Raw genomic sequence first — 26666 nt, forward strand, 5'->3', positions numbered from 1 at the left:
GGGTAGTGTGTATGCACGCTTGTTTAGAGAAAACAAATAGTCTATAATTTTAGATTCCAATCCCCTTCTTCGGATATGATTAACATAAGTGATGTTAAGTAATCAAATGGTGCAAGTTGTTTTATGGTGTTAAGATTTCGCCTTATTTACATAATGTTAATATATAAAGAGAAGTATCTTCAGAAAATAGCACATTAAAGATAAATGTTGATATGTTTTGCCCTAAGGGATTTACAGTATGTTTGTGGTAGATCGATATTTGTAAAAAAATGAGAGACATATGAACTTCATGACTAATGACAAAATTTAAGTGAAATAGATAATTGATATTAAAGGAAAACTAGCATTAAAATAAAATAGATTTTTTTTTATAAACAATTATGAGGATAATTATCAGAAATTAAAATAAGAATAAGAAAATAATTACTTTAGTAGTAAAACAAAAAATGAGTCTAAACAATGGGTTTTGTTCATAAATAAGCATAGAACAAACTTTAGATTTGTTTTGGTTTTTAAGATGTAAGCCAAGTTTAAAAAAAAATAGAATGAATAAAATCTCAACATATATACATTCAGTCATAATGAAATGTATAAAAAGGATAGGCAGTAGGTTGCTGATGTTTTTAAGCAAATTAAAATGATATATTTAAAAAAAGAAAGGAAAGACTATGATGAGGAAACTATATACATTTTTTTGGAAACATGTAAACGATTACGGAGAAAGACATTTTTTTCGAAACAAGGTGTTGAGGTCAAATAGGAAAAATAAGAGTCAGTAACACATTGCACAAGACGTAGTTATAATTTTATCAATGTAATCTTAAATATTTTTAAGAGTGATGAGAATAAATTTGTGGACTATATTCAGCATTAAGATTAATTAATGAGATCTAAAGTTAAAGATGTAAAAGTATTACAATTAGTAACAAAGTAACACATATAATTTTTAGTAATTTTTTTTATAGGTATCATGTAGGTGTAGGGGTTATATAAAATGATCGAATTGAACTTATTTGATTGTAAATTTGTAAATATGTTTCTTATGTCTTGTGTAAATAAACATATCTTTGTTTTTATTATGTAGGATTCTCAAAATTGTAGAAGTTGTATACGACAGTTTTTTCCCTCTTTTGTTTTTTTTTGCTTTAACCAGATAATTCGATATTTAAGAGAACGTATTGATTATACCTAGAAATTATTTTATTAACTTTTGCTAGGCTTGAATAACCCAGTGAACTAAAGGCGATTGAACAAACGATTGATAAATAAAAAAGAAATAAGGGGAAGTAAACAAGTTTTAGTTTTTCCAAATTGGGATAAGTTTATCATTGGGGTTAGGTGCGATCTTCATTGGAAAAGCGATATTTTTGTACTGTTAATTCATTTAGAATATATCTTGGTTAGCCAAAAAAGAAAGGTGTGAGTTTTGGTTCTAATGCAACGAACAATGGGTACAAAATGGTGTCAACGCAATTGGTTGGAACAGATGTTACTGCTTCCAGAGAGATGTCTTCCTCTGTGCCATTGATCAGGTACACAATTTAACCGAATACCGATGTTAATAGTTTCTTGAGAAAGATTTACCTAGAGATAGATGCGTCAACAACTTAGTAATGGGACTAGATTGTATACCGTACAACGTTGATGGCCGGATTCACTAGCAGAAGATGACCGACACCTGTACAAAGAATTGCGCACTTTCCAGTAGTAGAGGAACATTATGCTATGATGGTGACGGGAAAAAGTATGCACAATATATACCCAAATATTGAACTTCATAAATCATATGAACTCTATGTATCCAGATGTTGGACTTGCCGAATTTTATGAACTATATATATGGTGATGGTTGCCGAAAACATAACAAGGAACTACAGAATTTATAATAAATGAACAAGGACTAGATCGTATTTTACCGAACTTTCGTTCTTATTGCGATTGGAGGCATTATGTAACACAATGTGTGACAGAACAATATTTAACAAGGTGTATTCCAATCTGATATAATTAATAAAAGTACATGTACCCTGTAGACATTTATCGTACATGTATTCTGCCCACGTTAATTGCATTGTGCAGATGTTAATAGCAATCAACTACCCAACCTAGTACATGTATTATTTAATAGCTAGACTACTCTATAAATTGTTGACATTTATGGCTTTTGTTGAAAGCTGATTGATGACCCCTCTGAACTATATAAGATCCAGCTTTGGACTCGAACAGCAGATTCCGACAGGAGATTCCGCCAAGGTCTCCCCCCTCGTGGGTAGGCTGGAATTATTACAGAACAGTTATACCACTATACGATCACGTGTCCGTGTGAGATATTGAACATTCGAACAAATCAACTTTAAAGGCAGTCTGTGAACATTTGAACTTTAGAAACAATCTTGACTTTGTAATTACATAATACAATTTATTTATCCACTTATTGACTTCGTTACAATGCCATATTTTGGAATTTTAGTGACCTAAATGGTTCGGGAAAATTAATATTTTTATATATAGTAACAAGTTAAGCGTCTTTGACCTACTTTATCTTTTTATTCGGATCCTTGCGGATATCTTCAACGGTAACATTAGGAAAGAACCCAGATGGAACCAAGTGATTGGGTTGCTATAACCAAACAACCCGGATGTTGAACCAGTAACTATGGTTTCGAACCAAAGAACCCGGATAGAACCAAGGTTCAGAACCAAAAAACCCAGATGGAACCAAGGTTTTGAACCAGAGTGCACGGATTGAACCTAATTGCATTCGGAATTCTCATGACTTTTTAAACCTTCAACGTATTTTGCATTCGGAATTCTCATGACTTTTTATACCTTCAACGTATTTTCCAAATCATTTATTTATTTAGTATATTTATATATTATTTAAAATTTATACTACGTATTCATTTTTAGTAACATTTTATAGCTTATCAGTTTTAGTTCAACTTACAAACTTAAATTGTTCATCACTTTCTCTTTTATATGTCTTTTAACATTCTGTTTAGAACAGAACGATTTATTACTGTGACATGTACTGCACATGTGATGCAATTTCTAGCACATCTGACATTATTTTTACTATTCAAAACATAATAACAAAGCCAATGAAATAAAATTCAGCCGAAATTGAAATCAAATGTTCAATTAAATATATATGCAAGTCGTCAAGTGACTTTATGTACATTTCGTTGGACAATTAAAAGACATAACCAAACAACCCGGATGTTGAACCAGTTACCATGGTTTCGAACCAAAGAACCCGGATAGAAGGTTCAGAACCAAAAAACCCAGATGGAACCAAGGTTTTGAACCAGAGTGCACGGATTGAACCTAATTGCATTCGGAATTCTCATGACTTTTTAAACCTTCAACGTATTTTGCATTCGGAATTCTCATGACTTTTTATACCTTCAACGTATTTTCCAAGTCATTTATTTATTTAGGTATATTTATATATAATTTATCTAATTTACTTTATTTTACTTTCATTTTCCAGCATACAATTGTCCATCATTATACCAGTATGATATATTTTTGATATTTATACTTAACTTATATAATTTCAATTAACTCTAAGAGAACCAATTTGCTTGTCTTTTCTCCTAGTTTATAGATATTGACATGATGTTTGAAAAGCCTAAGTTGGAGCAAAATTTAAAAATCTTTCATCTTAAATCATAGATGTATTTGAGATATCGGAATTACGCAATACATATGAAACATCATGGTTCAAGCAAATGAAAATTATATCAAATGATAATTGATCTATTTCTTTCTAAATTTAAATGAAGTTTATTTCATTCTTCAAATTATTATTTATCTGGGTTTTTTTTTATTTATGTTTGCGCTTAACTCGATACTTTTAGCTTCTATCAAATAGAAAGTGTATCTCATCTTTTACTTCGTTTGCAGAACAGTAAGTACTACTTGCATTATGTCGGGAAATAATCTGACGTCGACCACCTTCTTTTTGGAAATCTGTAAGAAAAACTGTAACACAAAATTGTACAACTTTTTAAAGCTCATATTTTGTGAACTGGTATGATATAATTTACATATCAAAGTTTTACTCAAATTATATTATTAAGTCTCCCAAACGAAGTTTGAGAAGACTTATTGTTTTTGCTCAGTTCTTATTATTATTATTCTTCTTCTTCTTCTTCTTCTTCTTCTTCTTCTTCCGCCGCTTTTAAATTTGAACTTGTCCGCACCCGTTCTCCAAAACCGCTTGTCAGATTAACTTAGGGTTTCACAATATGTTAGACTAACATGTCTAGTGGTGCAATCAGGGTTTTGTTTGTGCAATGGGGTTTATAAACGGGTAATTTGAGGGGCAAAAAAAGAAGGGTTTTACTATAGAACCCTATAGGATTTTATTTTTTTAAATTTTCAAATGGAAAAATTTTGTGATAGACACAATCATTTTAATTGAAAATGTTCTAAATGATAAAGCACATTAAATGAAATACAGGGTTAATCCCCAGGGGTCACCCCCACCCCCTGCCATTTAAGAAAGTTTTAATACCTTGTAAGTGGTCAAGATCCCCACCCCTAAACCATATATATTCTGGTTTGTCATGCTAAGATGGTTTGAATGATATACAGGGTTAGTCCCCAGGGGTCATCCCGACCCCCTGTCATTTGAGAAAGTTCTAATATCTTGTAAATGGTCGAGATCCCCACCCCTAAACCATATATATTCTGGTTTGTCATGCGAAGATGGTTTGAATGATATAATGGGTTAGTCCGCAGGGGTCATCCCGACCCCCTGCCATTTGAGAAAGTTCTAATATCTTGTAAATGGTCGAGATCCCCACCCCTAAACCATATATATTCTTGTTTGTCATGATAAAGCACATCAAATGAAATACAGGGTTAGCCCCCAGGGGTCACCCCCACCTCCTGCCATTTAAGAAAGTTCTAATATCTTGTAAGTGGTCAAGATCCCCACCCCTAAACCATATATATTCTGGTTTGTCATGCGAAGATGGTTTGAATGATATACAGGGTTAGTCCCAAGGGGTCATCCCGACCCCCTGTCATTTGAGAAAGTTCTAATATCTTGTAAATGGTCGAGATCCCCACCCCTAAACCATATATATTCCTGTTCGTCATGTCTTGAACATTTGAATGACGTATATGGTCAGTCCCCAGGGGTTCCCCCCACCCCCAATGTTCTAATATCTTGTAAATGGTCGAGATCCCCACCCCTAATCCATATATATTCCTGTTCGTCATGTCTCGAACATTTGAATGACGTATAGGGTTAGGCCCCAGGGGTTCCCCCCACCCCCAATGTTCTAGTATGTTGTAAATGGTCGAGATCCCCACCCCTAGACCATATATATTCTGGTTTGTCATGCCAAGATGATTTGAATGATAAACAGGGTTAGTCCCCAGACATCCCTAATGCATATAACTTTACTGGACCAAACCAATTTTCACTGGACTTTGTCCAATGTCTGGCGACCTTGGGAATTACGAATTATGGGAGCTTCGTTTGGGAGACTTCGTAACAGCATCCTGTTACAATCATTTCTTGTTTCAATTTACTCTAAAAAAAATTCCTAATTTATAGATATTGACATGGTGTTTGAAAAACTTAAATTGGAGCAAAAATTTGAAATGTTTTATCGTAATCAATACATGTATTTGAGATATCGAAATTATGCAATAAATAGGAAACATCACATCTTAAGCAAATATTAAAAAAGTTCAAATTATAAAGGCCAACTAGAATAGGGACACACAAGGAAGAAAACAGAGAGACGGATTTTGGATGTACCACCTATGTACCCTTGAACCCGATGAACTAATCAATGAGAGAGCTGAAAAACCGTTTAATCATCAGCCAAAGGAATAAATCTTGCACATCATACAATTTAAATAACACAAGTAGATCTGTTAAAAGTAATGTACCATATACTGTAACAATATATGTTTAAACGAAATGTACGAAAAGCTGCACAAAGTTCTTATCAGCATAATTTTGTTACATATTCCTATTTATATTTTAGAAGATTTAAAAAAAAAATCATCTATATATGATAACAAGGTATAGCCCACTAGCAGGTGTGCACAATTAGTACAAATCGGAATACTGACTATCGGTTAGAATATTTATCAATCAGCTGCAGACTGCATTGTTTCTAAAAAATGATTCAAACAACGTTGTAGAGGTAATGACATGTACAAATTTCAAATGTGTTGAAATATATACAATTACAGAGAAAAAACATACGTAGGAACTTTTATTATCACCAATAGCATATTCTGTATTGAATTTTTCCAAACCTTTCTTTGTGGCCTTTTCCCCACAGTTGAATGGTTATAAGAGTTTCTGTTTCTAAATTGATAAATGTACTCTTTGTTTTGCAGAGTTCTCATATGGACTAAATGCTTTAGAAGGATATCATGTCGTGATAAAATGTCCATACACAATAAACGAAGGAAAGACACTCAGCTGGTTCAAAATAGACGAAAGTGTGTCTAAAGTATATTCCCAAAACAACAAGATAAACACGGTATCTTTACCACCAGATATATATAGAAGACTGACTGTCACTGGGAATCACACTGCAGGAGAATATAATCTTAATATATCTGACATCCGAGAAAGCGATAATGGAAGATATGAGTGTTCTATTTCTGGTACAGATAGTATAAATAGACAAGAAATAGTTGTTATTGGTGAGTGTTTTACATATTTTTATGTGTAATTGTATCAGTGACGTTTAGTCTATGTTTGAATGAGAAATTATAAGTTTATTTTCAACATTTGTACCACGATGGAAATTTCACAAAAAAAACCCTACATCTCCATTTATTCATTTGGAAATAATTTCAACTTTGTTTTATGACATAATGGCCTATATAAATACAAATATCGTGTTTAAAGAATAGGCAGATTTGCTTTAAAAAAGAGTCGAAATAAAAAAGAAGTCTCTGAAATTATCATCATCAGTATGATTTTGTTCCTTGATAACATTTTGTATTGTTCGTGAGTCATGTTTTCAACACACACTCTCTTATTATAATAGCCCCTAAATATGCTCCTCTTCTTGTCAATATGGTCCCTTATTCGCATTTGATAAACCTCAATGAGACTTCTGATTTTTCCAAATGTTCTCGTGTGGTCCTCTTCGGTATGATTTTCTGAAGAAATCGGAATGAAAAAAAGTCGTTTAAATACTTTAGGTACAAAAAAATGTATAGAACCACTTTCCGGCCCGGTAACAGAGAACACACAGGAAAGTAGTACATATTTTAAACAAAATAGTTCCTACGTATATAGCTGTAACTTTGTCAAAAAGTAAAACATTTGGGCTAAATTGGTATCAAATGAAAGTTGGATCACCGTAGCACCCTTGTTGAATGATTCTCCTGAATAATAAAAAAAATATATTCAATTATTATAGGAGAGCATATTTGCCCTGTTGCTCAGATCAGAAGTACACGTGTACCTGTTTATTGTACTACCCAACTTCTGGGAACCAGTGCGCTCTAATATGCCTTTAAAGGTATTTTGAATTTTTCAGCACAAGTCAGGATAAGTTATAGTTTTGCTATGAAATGACCGCCACTTTATTTCAACTTTGAGAAAATAGCTATAAATGCTTGAAATTGCATAATATAACATAGAAAGCAACAGGTCTATGAATTAGTGGTTTCATTGCTAAAAGGCATATGAAGTTAAGTTTTTTGAAATTATACCCATTTTAATCGAAATTGGTCACATTTGTTGTACGTTAACAGGTTTAATCAACTTTTTGTATAAAAAAAAATGTTGGTGTCAAATAACGGCCCTCAATTGCTACAAAGGTTATTTCGCCTTTTTTTGTCATTTAGCATGCATATAGTCAAGACTTAACCTGAATTTTCAATGTTTGCATTATTTTAGACTGACATTTATGAATCATGTTTATTTTAACTGGTTTATAATAAAAGGATAGCTTTTGGTTACATTAAGTTGTGAGTTGTCATGCTTTATTGCGCCTGTTATTGTATAATTTGATGACAGGAAATCGGTACATGTTTTTATAAGAATTCCCAAATCTCACTTGAAATGAAATTTTCAATCAATTTATTAAGTGATTTTGGCTGGGACATAATTGTACATACATTATTCTTTTTCATCCATGTAACTACATATATGAATGATTTTTAACAAAAATACTTCTTTTCCTACTTGCAGAAAAACAGGGGGTCAAAATTCTCAATTATATTTTATGTTTTAACTAATATATGTTTAATCAATGAATAAAATATGATAAAACAAAGACTTATAGGTAAGAGCATAGTTATCTGAGTAGATATTAACCAAAATAGAACTGGTAATAATAGAAAAGTCTCATTTTGGTCACTACTATTATCCATACGCAGTTTTCTTTGGATAACGCATATGTTACTTTAGGTTAGTTTGAGCTTAAATTAAGTGAAACAGTGTTTGGACAAAAGCTGCATGTGTTTTTCTTTGCTAGAAATAAATTATAGAATGAAATTAAGTAAATAAGAAATCAATATCAAATGTTTGCTGCTGTTAAAGGTATAATACCACTAATTCGGGCCCAGTCACAAAGAACATACAAGAAATAGTACATATTTTAAACCAAATAGTTCCTATGCATAACTGAAAATTTGTCAAAAAGAAAAACATTTGGGTTGAATCGGTATAAAATGAACGGTTTAGGAACGCTTTGCCAGTACGAAATGCATCATTGTTCTTAATACCTATGTCACACATTCATGAATCACCTCGCCGGTTCCACTACGGATTAAATCTCACGGATGATCCCGGAAATGCAGTTTCCGTAGTCTGATATGGATCCAATACGTATGACTACGGGTTTTGACGTAACTACCACGGGTAATGTAGGACAGGGTTCATTTTGCGACATGAGTGATACGGTTTCTTACGGTAAGACACGGTTGAATACGGAAATGACACGGTTTAGTATGCAACGAAACGTGTCGAGCCGTATGTATTGCGGATAAACAGCGGTTTGCTACGGTATAAGTAAGGGTAAGTACGAATGTGAACGGTCTGATACGGAATAGTACGAACCGCCACATTTTCTAAAAGCCGTTAATCATTTCTAGTTAAGCTTGTGATTTATCATTCCTTTGTGGCAGTGAATCGATGATTTGTTTGTTTTGTTTAATAAATTATTTATCTGCCTGTCAGTACCAGGTGGTGTTCTTCGTAATCCTTGGACCAACAACACGTAGCAGTTGTTTAAACATATTTGGGACTATTCTTACAAAGTTCTTAAATGCAGCTGGATTTTCCGCACAGAATTCAATCATGAGGGCCTTATACTGGCCACGAATAGGTCTTCGGAGAAGCCAGTACCTAGTCCACCATCTCCTCTGCCTCCGGTCACCTCTACGTCTGTCATCAAGTAGCTCGATCACTGCCCTGGCATTTTGTGCTATATCAATATCCAATACCAGCCAATTAATTGCAAGCATCAATTGTTGATTATTCATGTTGGATAATGGTATGTATACCCCTACGGCAAGCCCGGACACAGAATACGCTGGGCCCTATAAGTAGAGAGTATTTATACAGAAGCCTTATGTCATTTTGTCGTGGACCGTAATATTCCGTATTTTGTCGTATTGTAACGTAGTAAACCGTAACAGACTTTGAGAATCCTGGCTGATCCCTAGCTATCCGTATTTCAACGTGATGAAATCGTGCCGTTCCATGACAAATTCGTAACAAATCGTACTGTATCCTTAACAAATACGTTGTGTAACCGTACTAGTACGTAGTGCTCCGTAACTAGCCGTAGAACTCCTTCGGGCCTACGAATAAGTACGGATTAATACGGTTTTAATAGGGACTAAAACGGATCAGTACGTTCTAATACGGTTTAGTAAGGATGTACTATGGTTGTTTGATCCGTGGTCAAATTTTGCACATGTTCAAAAATTGTCAAGGATATACAAGTTCTTCTACGTATGACTACGGCTACAATACGGAAATCTATGGACTAATACAGATTGCCACGTATGATGCCGGATCGTATCCGTAGCTCATCCGGCGTCAAATCCGTGAATGTGTGACCTAGGCATTAGGTAGATGTGTATGACATTACATATAGTATGATGTCATTAAATAACAATTTTTTTTAATAATGCCATGCAGATCCGATTAAAATAAGGAACACTTTCGAAAGATTTTCATTCAAAACTTCGTGTCAAAAAACATCAGTAACAACGCATTTGTATATATTATCAATTTATATATATATATTATCAATTTCTAAGCAAACGTTTTTTTTTCTGGCAAAATGTCCCATTCCAGTTTTAATGTAAACTGCTCAATTACAATAAATGTACATTTTAGATTTTACTTGATAAAAAAGATGCTTACAATTAATTCGGGATGTATTTAAACTCTTATAAGCCACCTCAACTTAAACTGGAATGATACCTATCAAACTGATATAAAACAAGAAGTTGATTCAGATTGTGCTATCAGGTGGTGTCATTACGAACTGTATACTTGAATACAGAAATTTTATCGTTGAAAGCACTATTACAAACATTGAGAGTAGATCCCGCCTTTAAGGCTTTCAAACATTGATCTGAACTTTTTTGTGAGAAACAATCTTTATAAGCTTCACATTCATAGTTGTAGAACTTTTGTTTTAAATGGTTTGACGCTCGATTTGTTTCTTTGTGAAGGTATGGTATCTTGTAAGTTGTTGTGGTGCTAAGAAATACACCAATCTATATACTAGTATTGCTTAAATTCTTTGTATCTCTTTGGTAATCGTTTAGTGCCAACCTGCTTATTATGTTGAAATTATTAATTTTCAACACATTTATAGAATACTGACACGAAGCGAGTAATTTCCTAACATGATCAGCAATTTCTGTAGTTTTGAATGACAATAACATGAAAATGTCTTTATGTGTCATGTTTGCTTACAATTTTTCACGCTCATGCTTCCATAAGATTGATAGTTAGTTCATTCTTGAAGTCAATGTCATCTGCTTTTTGGGCGTCTCATTTTGTAAACATTAATTTTGATGGTGTCTTTAACAAGTTTTCCAATCCCGTTCCATTTATGCATTTTATTTCATTTTATTTTTTCGAAGGCTTTTATGAATAATGCTAATCTAGAACCGCATGTGATAACTATGTATTCATAAAAGACAACTAACATTGATTTTTTTTCTACTTTGTTCTGGTAATCCAGTCTGACAACTTCTTTTAGAAGGTCTATGAATTAGGTCAATAAGCGCAATTTGTTTCAGATAGGCTGTAAAGGTAGATTTTTCTTCAATTCCTCTTTCCATATCGTAAACTTGGACACATATTATGGATCGTTACCAATATGAGACATCTTTACATATGTGATTCAATTTTTGGAATACGGAGTTAGATCAAATTATCCGTAATTGTTCAAACATCGAAAAGCCCTTTGTGATGCAGCTTCTCGATGTAAAAAATCCATATTTTTTTTTCACAAAAATCCTCAGAAAATTTAGTTCTTTACAAAAATTTAAAGACTTTATCATTTTTACACCTTTATTCTATGGTTCTTTGCTCTTTAATTTAGCAGAGATTGTTGAGTTCAGTTTCTTGTTAAAAATAGCAACATATCCAGTATCGTTCCACAGAGTAATGCCGTCAAGTTTGGTTCAAAAACAGTCTAAGCTATCGAAGAATTTGTGTTGGCAAACACATTGAGTTCCTCCATTAGAATCAAAGGCAACCTTTCTCCCGAAAAAAGAAGGTGAAGAACCATACACTTGCGGAAGTAATTCTTTCATGTTTGATTCTATTCAATCGCCAGAATTCACCGTTTGCAAAAATGTCAAACTAAATGATTTGCAAAAAGAAACCTCAAATACAGATTTTTCACATAATCAATTAAGATGTGCACAAATACAGTCTATGCAACGTTAAGCATTTTAAAGTTTTGAAATGATTTTGAATTTCAAAATTCAGAGATTCTAAGTTGAAAAGAACCAAATAGTCAAAATGTCAAATTGCGATATCATTTTTTTTTTAATTTTATTTTTATTTTTCAGATCAGATAAAAGGTAAAAAACAAATTTCAAAAAGATCTAATAGTTTTTAGATTTTTATAAATTGCTCGGAAATCTAAAATTTCAGTTAAAAGTCAAGATTTCCAAAAATGAAACGTGTGTGTTATTTTGAAATTTTGATATATGCAATATAAAGGATATAGTTTTCCACAAAAAAAAATGTATATCTATCTTGAGATTAAATGACAGTTCGGGTTCAAAAGTGAATCCTAGTTTTCGTGAGTTTGTGTTTTGTTCGAATTGAATGTCTAGTTGAAATTAGAATTTAAGTGCGAACTAAACATTGAGGTGAATTTCGAATATGATACGAGATCATTTAGAAAATCATGTCAGACTCCAAATTCCAGTTTAAAGTGAATGAGTTAAAATTCGAGTTATAATTGCCAATTTTTGAACTTTTAACATGTTGTTCAAATCGAGTTCGCGTAAAGTTTGAGTAATCAATTGAACATGTTGAATACACATGCTGTTATCCTAAAGATAACACAAGCACCTAAGATGTACATAATTTAAAAATAAGGAGATGTGACTTGTATGGATTCGTCCATCGTGAATACATGACTTATTTGTAAATAATTGAATAAAATCGTAGACTAGAGTTTGTATTGCACTAAACGCCTCTCTTTTTGAAAGTTGATTGGTAAGTTTTACAATTGATTTGACATTTGACCAAAGTACACATTGAGAGTGTATTTTATGCAATGAAAATAAGATTTAATAAGCTTTCGAGCGATGAAAAACATCATCCAGCATATTTGTTTGAATTCTGAAATATGAATAAAAAAAGATGTATGGTTTTCGTCAATGAAAAACAAGCCACAGACATAAAAACAGGCACAGGTATTTGCCATTGGAATAATTATCACTTGACCTTTATTTTATTTCCTCAATGAATATAAATAGTATCTGAAAAGTGAATTTGAAATTACAACAGACATTTAGATACACCCAGATTTATCAAAAAGAAAGTATAATGATATCCACACAGACATACAGGATACAGCTATTGAATATAAGATATCGTAAACGATTGAACTGACATTTAAAAGTTAGAATAATGAGAAAATCGTTGTCTTCCTTAACGATACATTCATATAAAATAGCAATCGCAATTGAAACAATTTACCTAGAACTAGGCAAACTAAAAAACACATTTATGTTTTTATGAATAAAAAATCATAAAATTAAGGATGGGAAACATTTTGAATATTTTTGAAAAGAGAAAATGTGTAAGAATGAAAAGTCTGATCAGAAAAAGGTTCAATCATGCCAAGAGTTCCAAACATTAACGATACATAGTTTACTGCACCAGATACACATTTCGACAATTTAAAATGTCTATTCATGGATACTTGAGATCACAAGCTACGAAAGTCCAAAACATAATACAAATTTTAAAGAGCTGATTAAATCAAAACAAAAACGACCAAAATTAAAGCCAACCATTGACAAGGAATTAGTTCTCTATGAAAGTTACTTTTCAGACATTTTTTGTTGTAAATTCAGTTCTGTTCAGATATTATGTTTGTTGTCAATCCAGTAATGTTGAGTATATTTGTTCAGACAATACAGTATGCCATTGTTTTGTTCAGGTAAAAAACAACTACTGACCAGTCTGCACATGGACTGGACAGATCTTTATTGACTACAAGGAAATTATCTGAACAGTTCTGAATATATCGCAGTGCATAAGTCTGAAAAGTAACTTTCTTCACTCTTCAATATTCAATTTCCAGTAGGATTTCACAACTTTCAGATGTTAACCCTGTGAGTGAAAAAAATCCAGGTCGTTTAATCCTTGAAAAACAAACTTGTCCTGTTCGATTGTCATTTGAATTTAAAATGAATCCATCCATTTTAGTTTTTATGTGGTTAAGGGAAAAGTACCTAACATTTAGACAAACGAGAAAGATGAGTATAGAAAAGAAGACAAACATCAACAGATTGCAAAATACAATTTGTTTGTCTTAATATTCGGATAAACATAAAGTTTTCACTGCACTGTCATCGTTTTTAAATTATGTCCTTACAACCGTCTGTACTGCATATTCAGGGTTTCAAATGAGATTAGCAAATTTTCAAATTGAGCTTATATAGCTCCATTGGGCTATATAAGCTCACATTCGGAATGAGCTAAAACAATTATCTTCCTTATACATTTCTTTTCAAAAGAAACAGTTTCTGTGTAATGCATGTAATAAAGTTAATAGATATAAGAAGATGTGGTATGAGTGCCAATGAGACAACTCTCTATCCAAGTCAAAATTTATAAAAGTAAACCATTATAGGTCAAAGTACGGTCTTCAACACGGAGCCTTGGCTCACACCGAACAGCAAGCTATAAAAGGCCCCCTAAATTACTAGTGTAAAACAATTCAAACGGGAAAACCAACGGTCTAATCTATATTAAAAACGAGAAATGAGAAACAGTTATGAACCACATCAACAAACAACAACTACTGAACATCAGATTCCTGACTTAGGACAGGTGCAAACAATTGCAGCGGGTTTAAACGTTTTAATGGTACCAAACCTTCACCCTTATCTGAAACAAATAGTGTAACATCACAACATAGAAAGACACACTATGAAATATCAATTGAAATGGCTTAACTCAAGCAAAAGACATATTAACACCAGTGAACATACACTGAACAAATTAATTAGATCTATGATACAATGTAAATAAAAAATAGTATAAACTAAGAGAAGAATAATTAAAGTAACATGTTATACCGCTGTGAAATGTTAAACAATTGTTTATCCAATGCAAGATTATAGAAGAAGAGATAACTAAATGACTGTGAATCCTTGTTTACATTCAGATTTATTTAAGAAACAACGTTGAATATGTTTGGATACAAAATTATTTGATAACAAATTAAAAATTCATGGTAAAAATGAATATTAAAACAGCAGATGTCAAAGTTACAACTAACATTTAAAAATGTATAAAAATCAGTTTTAGTAAAAATTTATGGCACACATTCAAATTGCCTGTTAATAAATTTGTGCTGCAGATCTCCTTTTTAGCTCAACTGGCCCGAAGGGCCAAGTGAGCTTTTCTCATCACTTGGCGTCCGTCGTCCGTCGTCGTCGTCCGTCGTCGTTAGCTTTTTACAAAAATCTTCTCCTCTGAAACCACTGGGCCAAATTTAACCAAACTTGGCCACAATCATCATAAGGGTATCTAGTTTAAAAAAATGTGTCCGATGACCCCGCCAACAAACCAAGATGGCCGCCATGGCTAAAAATAGAACATAAGGGTAAAATGTAAATTTTGGCTTATATCTCTGAAACCAAAGCATTTAGAGTAAATCTGACAAGGATAAAACTGATTATCAGGTCAAGATCTATCTGCCCTGAAATTTTCAGACAAATCTGACAACCTGTTGTTGGGTTGCTGCCCCTGAATTGATAATTTTAAGGAAATTTTGCAGTTTTTGGTTGTTATCTTGAATGTTATTATAGATAGAGATAAACTGTAAACAACAATAATGTTCAGCAAAGTAAGATCTACAAATAAGTCGCATGACCAAAATTGTCAGTCGACCCCTTTAGGAGTTATTGCCCTTAATAGTCAATTTTTAACAATTTTTCGTAAATTTTTGTAATCTTTTTCAAAAATCTTCTTCTCTGAAACTACTGAGACAAATTTAACCATACTTGGCCATAATCATTATAAGGGTATCTAGTTTTAAAAATTTGTCCGATGACCCCGCCTTGCAACCATCATGGCCGACTTGGTTAAAAATAGAACATTGGGGTGAAATGCAGTTTTTGGTTTATATCTCTGAAACTAAAGCATTTAGAGCAAATCTGACAGGTGGCAAAAGTGTTCATCAGATTTAGATTTATCTGCGCTGAAATTTTCAGACGAATCCGACAACCCGTTGTTGGGTTGCTGCCCCTGAGGTAGTAGTTTTACAAAAATTTTGCAATTTTTTGTTATTATCTTATATATTATTATAATATCTAATATCTGATACTATTTATTATGATTTTAACCTTATTTTACATGATTTCCAAAGCATCAGTAAATACAGGTGAGCGACACAGGCTCTTGAGAGCCTAGTTTGCGTCCGTCGTTATACTCGCCAGAAGGGAATACATCTCTAATCGTTAATGTATTATTGTAAAATTATCATTAACATTTCTAAATTTCAAATATTAACATTAATAGAATGTAATGTAAAACATTATTTTATGTTAAGACGCAATAAAAAAAATCTCGAATCTTATCCATCTCTTTAAAAATTGGGCCTGGCAGACAGTATGTTTTGTTTCTTGTCTTATTCTGTGACAAATTTAAGCTATATTAAAAGAAAATAGCCAGAAGTACATGAAGTAAAAGTACAGTTTAATGTAGCTCAGGAACAGTTTTTTAGAGGATTAGGATTGGGTTCTAGTATTTTATTAATTGAAACTTTTGTCGTTAAATAATCGGGAATTCTCTAAATATACTGCCGAAATTTACCGAAAGGGACTTACTTTAAATTCATCAATTATTAATAGCAATAACTGTCCTTTCCTAGATTAGGATATTTTAGTTTTACACGAGAAACTCGAAACATTTACGACAAAAGGGACGAATTTTTTTCCCCCTAAAGTTAATTTTCCTTTTTTGGACGGTGATATAACTTGAATAAGTCAGGGATTTCGTTACCTCAATTACCTATAACCATTACTAATTACTAAATTCTTCCATAGAAACAAAGATTTGGTTTGGAAGTTTTGCTGTAGAAAACTTATTTCAAACGGAATAGCACATCCTAATTGTTATGGTTATGTTGTTTACAGAGTCCGGGGATTCAGATACGATCCGAGTAAACGTATCAATTCTTTAAATAAACCTATTCTGAAAGGTTACCAATTCAACACTGTAATTAGATCTTTGATTAATGTTTTTATTGGTATATATATTGACTTTGTTATCGGTAAATTGAAACCATACTAAATATTATTGTTATACATTTATTCCCATTCACGGTTTTACAATGTGTCGATAATCATATGTTGGCATTGTACATGGTCATATTTTATCTGACTGTCAATGAAGTCTTAACAGAAAATTATTTTGATGTTGGATGTGTACTGATTGATATTTAAGTCTTAAATACATGATTTTTTATAAGATGTTACTGGCTTTGAACTAGCTGTCAGTAACTGCAATTACTCTCAGATCTGCACTTTGTGTCTTGTTTGTTGTGAGGAATTTATAAATTTTGTCTATGTTTTCGATAGATGTTTTTTCAACTTTGTATCGATCTGATTCAACAAACTATCGTCATTCACATGGGAACCAACTGTGCTCATGTTCTTGTCTACTCGTTCCTTTAATCATACGAGGCTGACTGCATACAGAAGCTTATATGGAAGACAGAAAAGAAGTTAGCATAATCCTTTAATTCAACTTTCCGCTATATAAATGATGTCTCATCACTCAATAATCAAAGATGACTATGTTTAACGCTTCTATCCAATCGAACTTGGGATAAAGGATACAGATACAGTCTGCCTCATATCTTGACTTACATCTAGAAATTGATAATGGTTGTCGGTTAAAAAAAAACCCCACTTTACTACAAAGAACTGATTTTAAGCTTCCGAATGAGGAACCTCAATTTCTATTCAAGCAGCGCCTGCATATGGAGAATATATCTCCTAGTTTATACGATGTTCCAGCACTTTTATTTTTTATTTCCTATAATGATTTTCTTGGTAGAGGGTTGCTGCTCACAAGGAAGCTATTAGACCAAGAGTTTCAAGTGGTAAAGTTGAAATCATTCCTTCGACCGTGACGGAATATCTGTTTCACAGGTGACGACGAATATGTTCCAATTGTCGTAACTACAATCCCGTTCTCTTTTCCCCGAATATGACCTACCGAATTAAACTTATCACCAGTTTTGTACTTACATGAGCAACACAACGGGTGCCGCAACTGAAGCTAGATCTGCTTACCCTTCCGGGGCACATGAGATCACCTCCGGTTTTTGATATGTGCCTGTCAAACGTCAGAAGCCTGTAATTGAGTGGTTGTCGTTTATTGCTGATTCTCATTTTAATTTTTCGTATATTGTTTTGTATAGTTTGTTCTTCTGTTGAGCTGTTGCACCACTGCTCCAGATAAGGGGGAGAGTTGGCGCCTTCAAACATGTTAAACCCCCGCCAGATTCTGTATGTGCCTGTCCCAAGTCAGGAGCTTGTAGTTCAGTGGTTGTCGTTGGTTCATGTCTATCATATTTGTTTTTCGTAAATTGTTTTGTTATAAATTAGGCTGTAGGTTTTATCACTTGAATTGTTGCATTTTTTTTTTTATTTCGGAGCCTTTGAGTAGCCGACTATGCGGCATGTTTTTTGTTTTCATTGTTAATGGCATTACGATTGCTTATAATTGCTTACATCCACTTCATTTGAACTTTGGTGGATTGTTGTCTCATTAGCAATCATACCACAACTCCTTATTTCTATATTTGTTAAATTACAAGATTTTAAGAACGGCTACTGTTTTGCTTCCTAAAGATCCATTTATTTGTTAAGTAATATAACCATTTAAATTCTTTTCTTTAACGGTTTTTCTCAAGCTGTAATGTATTAAATTTTGTTTTTTCAGAACTTATTTGGACATTTTAACATAAATTGGCATTAACAATTATCTGAATTCATTTTTCATTTAACACTTTGTGTATTTTACTTTTGATTTTCAGATAAGCCGACTGATGTAAAAATAAAAAATGTATCACCAGACAACAGATTACTTGGAACAGAAGGAAAAAGTATGCTTATTCAGTGCACAGCTGTTGGAGGAGAACTACCACCAGATGTCAAGTTATACATATCAGAAAAAAATGTTGCTAACGGCAAACAATCTGCTCACCACACGTTGATTTCTCAGAGATCAAATGATGGTCAGATAATAAAATGCATTGCAGGGTACGAAGAGTTTTCATACTATCCTGTAACTGATGTAGCTATAATGTATATCAACAGTAAGTAATTTTAATATTTTTTGTTTGATATTCATACGAAATACTGAAATGTAATTTCCAAGCCGTTTTTTTTTTCTTTTATGACAAACGTGTGTACTTACATGACTGTGTTCATTCGGTAAATACGCACACTTTATTTCAGGTAGCCAATGATGATAACATTTTCTTCATGTCCTCTGTTCATGGGTATATTTCGATATGTTTTTAACTAGAATTAACACATGTAAGTACACACGTTTGTTTTGTCAATGAGATTCGGTTGAGAACAAAACTTTACATATATATCTCCCAGTTGCTACGATATTCCAGGGCTTGCATTTCCTATCATGATTTTCTTGATAGAGGGCTGCTGATCACAAGGAGGCTATTAAACCAAGATTTCCAAGTGGTAAAGTTGAAATAATCCCTTCGAAAATCTTTCGTACGCCATCACGAGCTGGTTGACTGTTATTGATCGAAATGTACGCATGCATAAAGGAATTAAAACAAATGTTATATCATCGGCTACCTGAAATAAAGTTTGCTTATTTATCAAATTAATAGATGAAAGCACACACGTTTGTTTTGACAATTAGGGTCGGTTGAGAACAAAACTTTACGACAAAAGAGATGATTTAAGCTTCTAAATTGTGAACTGGCCATTTCTATGTAGCCACATTCCAGCAGCACCTTCATATTGAATATAATTTTTATTATATCTTCCAGTTGATACGATTTTCCAGGGCGTGCATGTCCTGTATTGATTTCCTTGATAGAAGGTTGCTGCTCACAAGGAAGCTATTAAACCAAGAGTTCCAAGTGATGAAGTTAAAATCATCTCTTCGAAAATTTACGGACGCCACCACGAGTTAGTTGACCGTTATGGAATATCTATTTAACAGATGACGATGGATATGTTCCAATTGTTGTAATCATTATCCCGTCCTCTTTTCCTCGAATGTGAACTACCGAATTAGACTTGTCACCAGATTTTAACTTACATGAGCAACACGGCGGGTGCCATCTTTGGAGCAAAATGTCCACATGATATACCCCGGTTTTTGGTAGGGTTCTTGTTGCTCGGTCTTTAGTTATCTATGTTTTGTTTTGTATACTGTTGTTTGTATTTTGGTCTTTTTCGTCTTTTGCCATGGCGTTGTCAGCTTATTTTTGACTTCTGAGTCTGAATGTCTATTTGGTATCTGTCGCCTCTCTTTTACCAATTTGGATGAAAGAAACATCATTGAAAAGGGTAATAAACAATGCATGACCACGCAAAAACCACCAGCAGATTGGAAACCGGGACACCAGATAGATGCTGTTTATTGAAATGTAGACGTTTCTGGTCCCCATAAAAGTCCTAAAGTTTGAATCTTTTTTTAATAATTCGCACTAAATTAAATTTATTTTCATTCCCAATCTATAATTGTGCTGATGATATAAAAGGAAACTATTCATTAACAAATATAAACCTTCTCCTAAAAGAATGTGATTACTAAACAACATAAATAACACTTTGAAAGGGTGCGTTTGATATCGTTACCTTCCCTGTTACTGTCTCTATTGACAAAATGTCTGATTCAAAATTTATCCCGAGTGATTCCCTCTTTCGGAAGGGGGGTCTCAACCTACAAATTTGGCTACAGACGACCGGCTGGAATTTGGAAAATCACCCCCTCATTCATATATTGTGTTGTGCAAAAATCCCTACCCATTCATATATTTCCTAAGAAAATCACAACCCATTCATACAATTTTATATTTCATAAGAAAATTACAACTCATTTATATATATTTCCAGCTATCATGAGATTTTAATCACATGGGAGCCATGGTTCATATTATAAGATAAAAAGATCTAAACACAGTTTCTACAGACATGTTAACAGAAGATGAACAGGTTAGGGGAGGGTTGAGCGCTCACAAACATGTTTAAATCTGCCACATTCTTTATGCGCCTGTCCCAAGTCAGGAGCCTGTAGTTTGGTGGTTGTCGTTGGTTCATGTCTGTCATATTTGTTTTTCGCAAATTGTTTTGTTATAAATTAGGCCGTTAGTTTTCTTAATTGAATTGTTTCATATTTTTCATGTTGGGGCCTTTTGAAGCCGACCATACGGTATGGGGTTTTCTCATTATTGAAGAGCGTACGATTGCCTATAATTGCTTACATCCACTTAATTTGAACTGGAGGTGTATAGATGTCTCATTGGCAATCATACAACATCTCCTTATTTTTATATGTATGACCCATTGACATATAAATTTCTACCCATGGATATATTACCTTAGTGAAATTGTACCCCATTGATATATTTGACATGCCAAAAAAGTGCAGCGGCACGGCTGTGTATACCTTGATATAGGAAGAGACCCCCCGTGGTGGATCTCAAATATCGACTCAAGGTAAGGTCTGCCTAACATTCATAGTCACTACGATGGATAAAACAGCAGTAGTATACCGCTATTCGAAATTCATAAATCGATTGAGAAAAAAACAAATCTGGGTTACAAACTAAAACTGCGGGAAACACATCAAATATAAGAGGAGAACAAAGACACAACAGAAACACTAAAATGCAACACACACAGAAACGAACTATAAGATAACAATAGCCATTTTCCTGACTTGGTACAGGACATTTTAAGAAAAAATGGTGGGTTGAACCTAGTTTTGTGGCTAGCCAAACGTCCCGCATTAATGGCAATGTTAAATATAACACTAAAATGACAACATTACATGACAGGACTACAATACAAATAAATGGAAGAACATACAGGACAGAGAAACACACAAATAAACAATGCAATAGAACATTACGACAAGCTAATAGTTATCAAAAGTGCCAGCCCTAAAGATGAAGAGCATTGATGACCAAAAATTCCAAAAGGTTGTGCCAAATACGGCTAGGTTATCTGCATGGGATAAGAAAATATTTAGTATTTATAATTATTCATATTTTTGCAAACAGTAAATTTATAAAGTATAAGAATTACCATATAATTGATATACATGTTAACACCGGAGTGGTGACTAACTACAGGTAAATGGGTATTTGCGACAGTAAAACTACCGATGGACGTCCGCAAAGCTTCAAATACAATACGATGGGCGTTTATACGTTTGTGAAATCATTGTTTTGATTCACCGGCATACCGTTTACCACATTTGCACTGTAGTAGATACACAGTTTGCGTAGTCTTGCAAGTAACATTGCAAAATATGGTGAATGAATTATTAGGAGCACTTGATTGGATAAAATTGTAGGTCGTTTCGTTTTATATTACGTTCCGTGAACAAAGATAATGCCATTTTTGGAAGAAAACAAACGTATTTTTTTGCTTTTTTGGAAGTGAAAAATATATTTTTCTCAACCAATAAACCCAAGTTCTCAATATGCTAGATCCAATAGATATGTATTGGTCTCAGGCGACATTGACATAATTCTCCGTTATTAAATACGGATTTTTTTTTATACTTGTAGATTAATGATTTATTATACCAATATATTGTGTTTAATTTTTTAAATAAAATGTAAGGTTCAAATGTAATTTTGATTGTCTCTCAAATATTTTTAATCACGTAGTGCAATTTCAAGAATTCGGTTCATAAACTACCCATTTACAATATCAGTTCAATATTTAGAATTTTTAGCCAACTAATAGAATGAGATTTAATGAATTAACATAACCTTCATGAAAAATGTATACAATTTTTTGTTATCTTTGTTGGTCAAAAGTTTTAATCAAATAATGAAACTTCAACCATTTATATATGTTGCGATTCAATTTTTGAAAATGAAAGTGACATCCTCAACCTTTATTATCTCTTTGTTTTAATGTTTTACTAATTCTGTGTTTTTCTAAAGCAAACCATTCTGAGGTTCCAAAAACTACCCATTTGTATTATAGGACCAATACTTTAAATAACACAGTTAAATGTCAACCTTGAATAACGCTTATTCTATAATCTAATGTACTTTTTTCTATACATTCTAAACAAGACTGCTCTAAGAAAATAAAACCATTCATTTTCCATACTGGTCAAGAATTTATAATAAAAAAATTAACTTTCAGATGTGTCAGTTGATGGCGACGCAGTGTAATCAACATGATCAAGTGCACTTGTATGTTTAAGAAATTACTAATTACTAACTATTCATTTTTTATTCCGTATTTTGGTTGGTAAAATATGTTTTATCAGATAAAGAAATGTTCAGCAATATACATTTGTTATAATATGTTGCGATACTTTTTTGGCTAATTTATTGTTAAAAAAAGTAATCGTTTTACTATCACGACTTAAGCATGTCATTTGTTTTTATTAGGACTACTCATATTCAATATTGGTCCATTATATTAAATAGAATAGATTATTTTCATCCTTTGCTGTATTTCTCAGCGAGCACTTTGGTTAAAATGTTACAACCTTAAGAAACCAGACTATTGTAGGGTAGTAAAACTTTTCATTTTCCATGCGGGTCCAGATTTTTAAATATAATAATGAACTTTTCACTAGATGTGTCATTTGATTGCAACATGATTTCTGCAACTTGTATTTTTAAATAATTTGAAATGTTTTCTGAAAAAGCCTATTAATTGGATTATAAAACTATTTTAGTTATGCCAGTCTATGTACATGTGTAGGTCAAATATTTAATCAGATAATGAAATTCTCAGTCTTTATGATCATTTTCTATGCGGGTCAAGTTTTTGAAATAAATAATGAACTTATCGATGTGTCTGTTGATTGTGAAACAATTTCGGCCACTTGCATGTTTAAATTTGTTTTATTTATTTTCTCAAACAAATCATTCCAGGGCATTAAAACTACTAATTTGGTATGCCAGTCTATGTCGGTCAACCAGTTACGATACTTTTTAGCTAATTTTATGTTAAAACCAATAAACATTTTGCCAAAGTAAATCATTTTTAAGGTATCAAAACTAATCATTTTCAATTTTAGTCCAATACTTTAAGTAAAACAGTTTAATTTTTAATCTGTATGATGGCTTGTGTTGTATTTTTGCCCGGTTTCTAATGAAAATTGTATAAGTTTAAAGAAAACAGACTATTCTAGGGCAATAAAACTATTCATTTTCCATGCGGCATCACTTTTTAAGATTAAACAATGAATTTTCAGGTGTGTCAGTTAATTTCGACACAATTTCAGCAAATTGTACATGTATTTATAAATTAATTAAGAGTATTTTCTCAAACAGGCTATTGATTGGTAGTAAAATAATCCATTTTCAAGGCAGGCCAAGTATTTTAGAATAGTAATGAAATGTCAGCTATGTAAGATGATTGTGACACTCTTACAGGTTGCACTTTGTAAATACAGCTGTTTCACAAGCCATGCCTCTTTTGGGGAGATATATAATATTCATTGATATGTTAATTTGTTAACGTACTGGTTTCCAGATATGATCTCTGCGTTTCATCTCATAGAGACATAACTTGGGAATGTTACCAGTATAGCAAAACATGGTAGCGCCTAAAATTTAATTCTTAGGAGGTCCAACAGTGGAGGTAGGGGTAGTATAGAATTTTAGTATAAGTTTAAACTCTTAGAAGTTCAGGGCATATAGAAGTTGAAAATATGCCGCACAGCCCTATATTTTGACCTTTGAATAAAATAGTAGTGCATATCAACTTTCCGTTCTGGGATATAATTTTTCTCGAAACTTCATAGTAAAAGTGCACAGTTTAAGCCGCAAAGGGAGTTCCTATGGGAAATTGCATTGTCTATATTTACAGAATTGCAACCTACAGCAACTTTATCTAAAAAAAAATATTAAACCTTTCTTAAACATACCTTTATCGTGTACTTAAAATACGCATTGTCTCGATCCATCAAGTACTTTTAATAAAATATTCAATTTCAAGTCAAAGTCCAATAGGTTGTGTTACAATATTAGTTTATTGTAAGTTTAGAATATATATATATATATATATATATATATATATATATATATATATATATATATATTAAAACAAACATACTAAAATATACACAAAACTATTCATTTGCTATACTGATTCAATACATAGTTTAATTTCAGCCTTCTCCCGAGATTTCTTTACTCAGTAGTAAGTAATTACAAAAGTACGGAAGATAGACCCTTCTGTAATACTACAACGGTTTATTTCAATCCAATATTTGAATCAGACAAATAATTGAAAAAAATGCAGCCTTTTCTCTGTTGCAAACTATTTTTGTGCTACTTGCATGTTTAAATATAAAAATGTTGTTCTTAAAGCAAACCGCTCGTTGGTTCCAAAATTACCCATTTGGAAACCTAGTTAACAGTAAATTGTTCGCATTGATATAGTGACTAGTGATTCAATGAATGCAACTTAACGATACTGATAGTGCTTTCGATATTTGTTCTGACGTATTAGTTTTTTTTAACAGAATATCATATTATTGTCTAAAAGTAACAATACGTTTTTTTTAATTTAATTTCGTTAAATAAGATATATATATATAGAAATTTTCAATTCCGGCAGGCATGTTGCATTGATGGTAAAATTAAATGAGGCATATTGTGTATGAATTAAAAGGGTATGTTGCATGGAGAATGGTGTATTGCGTATGGTGTATTGGAAATGGTGTAATGTTGTAATAACTATATGGTGTATGATGGAAATGGTTAATTGTGTAAGAGGTACATTTTACTTACACCATCCTAAGACTATATGCAGTATTTACTTTAAAGTCAAACATCGTTTTTTTTACCACAAATCTTGCGAGTGCTCTAATGACGAATAGATTGATTAAGCGGATAAATCAACCATCACCAGTAACAATAGGTTCAAATGCCGCAGTGGGAAGGTATATCCATCTGATTTGCTATAACTAGGAAATACCAGACATCTTGAGTATAATAAATTTTTCTAGAAAACTAACCTAGCAATGATGGAGTAGATCTAATCTTATACTTCATCAATCGGGGCTGAAAGCTACAGTTTTTCCTCTCACTCAAAAAATCCATTACAAATAACTGAGCTCTTGGAAATTAAATGAAAATGGCATTTTTGTTGTAATGAAAAAAATATGTCCAATATAATCATTTTGTTAGGACCGTAATTCATGGGCTTATATGGACAATTCTCATATATTTTATGATGGTATAATACTAAACCCCTAACAGGAGGGATTGTGCCTGATATTCATATGATGAAGACATAATCTTTCAATCAGTTTAATTGAGGTCTGGAGCTGGCATGTCAGTAACTGCTAGTAGTCTGTTGTTATTTATGTATTATTGTCATTTTGTTTATTTTCTTTTGTTTCCTATTCTGACATCGGACTCGGACTTCTCTTAAACTGAGTTTTACTGTGCGTACTGTTGTACGTTTGTTTTTTTCTACATTGGCTAGAGGTATAGGGGGAGGGTTGAGATCTCAAAAAACATGTTTAACCCCGCCGCATTTTTGCGCCTGTCCCAAGTCAGGAGCCTCTGGCCTTTGTTAGTCTTGTATCATTTTTAATTTTAGTTACTTGTGTATAATTTGGAGTTTAGTATGACGTCCATGATCACTGAACTAGTATACATATTTGTTTAGGGGCCAGCTGAAGGACGTCTCCGGGTGCGGGAGATTCTCGCTGCATTGAAGACCCATTA

Source organism: Mytilus californianus, unplaced genomic scaffold (assembly GCF_021869535.1).
Source record: "Mytilus californianus isolate M0D057914Y unplaced genomic scaffold, xbMytCali1.0.p SCAF_5, whole genome shotgun sequence".
Classification (NCBI taxonomy): Eukaryota; Metazoa; Mollusca; class Bivalvia; order Mytilida; family Mytilidae; genus Mytilus; species Mytilus californianus.